A 2,229-nucleotide genomic window follows, 5' to 3' on the forward strand; every position below is an offset into this window, starting at 1 on the left:
CAAAGGATTTTATATTTGATCCTGGAGGTGCTAGGGACCCACTTGAGTTTATTGAGTAGGGGAGTGACATGATTGGATTTGTACTTCAGGAAAATTACTGTGGCAACTGAGAGGGTGGAATGGAGTGGGGAGAGACTTGAGGCAGGGAGACCAACCAGAAAGTTATTGAAAGAGTCCAAGCATGAGAGGATGAAGGTCTGGACCAGGGTATCAGTTTGTAAACTCCTCAAAGGCAGAGACCATACCTTGACTGACGTCTCCCATGTCACCTACCTCAGGGCTACATAGAATAGGTCTCAGTGAATACTTATTGAAATAATGAATGAATGAATCTGAATGAATCAAGAGGAGACATAATCATCATATATCATTAGAGCTAAAAGAGACCTCAAAGATCATTTAGTCCAACTTCCTTGATTTTGTTGTTCAATCATTTTTGAGTTGTATCTGACTTTTCATTGTCCCCATTTGGAGTTTTCTTGGTAAAAATATCTAAATGGTTTGCCATTTCCTTCTCCAGGTCATTCCACAGATGAGGAAACTGAGGCAAACAGGGTAAAGTGACTTGCCCAGGGTCATACAACCAGTAAGTGTCTGAGGTCAGATTTGAACTCCTCACTCCAGGCCAGGCACTCTACCCACTGTACCACCTAGTTTCCCCTTCCCTTAGAGAGTAGAAAACTAAAAGCCAATCAATCAACAAACATTTATGAAATGCATACTATGTGCTAGGCATAAGTAGATAAGCAGAGAGGGGAAGGGACTGACTCAAGGTAGTGGCAAAAGTAGGACTAGAACCCAGGTTTCCTGACATTTTCCCACCATTCCCAGGCCAGGACTCTTTCCATTATACTTGCAGTTAACTTTCTATGGCCTGACACCGGTGGGGGCTCATTTTAATTAGACCATGATCGTGTTGAAAATGGTGTATTTTTATATTAAACATTAGGAGAGGAAAGGTGCAAGTCTCGGATCTGGTACTCCAGAAGAATTTCATCTACAGATGCCAATACTGCCCCATGACCATCACCATGCTATCCCCTCAATTCCAGGCCCTTGAGCCAAGGTCACAGTCATTTAATTGATTCTGGAAAGAAGCACAACGTAAGTCCAAACAACAGCATCAATAGTGATACTTGAGTCTTTCATATCTATGGGGCATCTTTAACTTTCCAATGCACTTTCATATCCATTATCTCTTGGCTTTTACAGCCACCCTGGGATTACCATGATATCCATTAACTCATTTGTCCCATCATAATAGCCCCTTTGAAAGAGGATGGGTAGGCAAGGATTAATGTCTCCATTTTATAGATGAGGAAACTGAGTGTAGCAAAATCATTTTATATTCTCAGACTTACCAAGTGACAGTAATTCTCAGAGAAGTTAAAGGACTTGCCCAATGTCACTTAGAAAGTCATGCTCTTTTCCATAGCACAACTGAGCCTTGACTCTCTAATCAGGATAGTGGTGCTGGAGGCCACTTGACTTGCCATCCCCAGGGAGTTCCTCCTTGATGCCCAGTACTTTTGGGAGGCTGTTAGTGTGACAAGTAGAGAAGCCCAGTCCAGTGTTATAAACATCAGTTTGCCTGTGGTCACCTCTGTGACTTTGGACAAGCATCTTTGGGCTTCATTTCCCACCTCGGTCAGCATTAGTCCCTGCCTGATCTCCTTCACAGGGCTATTATGAAGGGGTGAATGAGTTAAGGCTACAAACTGTTTTGCTCACAAACTTCAGACCCTCACGCTGGTGTGATTAAGTAGGTGTATGGAGTGCTGGTCCGGGAATCAGGAAAGCCTGAGTTTGAATGCTGTCTCAGATGTTTACGAACTGTATGACTCTGGGTAAATCAATTCATCTTTCTCAGTCTTGGTTTCCTCATCTGTAAAATGGTGATAATAATAGCATATCCTTCACAGTGTTGTTGTGAGGATCAAATGAGATAATATATGTAAAAAACTTTAAAACGCTTTATAAATATTAGCCATTGCTATTGTTGTTGTTACAATTTGGCCAAAACTTGCCCTAGAGCCTCCTGATTGGAGGGCTAAGGGGGCCACATTGCTATGGCTTGGACCACTTTTTAAACATCTCAATTGCTTCCTGACATGTTGTGTTTTTTCAGCTGACTTGTCTCTGGCTGTTTCTTATAATGCATGTCATGAGCTCTCGATTTTCCATGGGGGGCTGATTATCCATTTGGTGGAGTATCTGACAGCGGCAAGG

The sequence above is a fragment of the Vombatus ursinus genome, unplaced genomic scaffold (assembly GCF_900497805.2).
Source record: "Vombatus ursinus unplaced genomic scaffold, bare-nosed wombat genome assembly UNPS02014807.1, whole genome shotgun sequence".
Lineage (NCBI taxonomy): Eukaryota > Metazoa > Chordata > Mammalia > Diprotodontia > Vombatidae > Vombatus > Vombatus ursinus.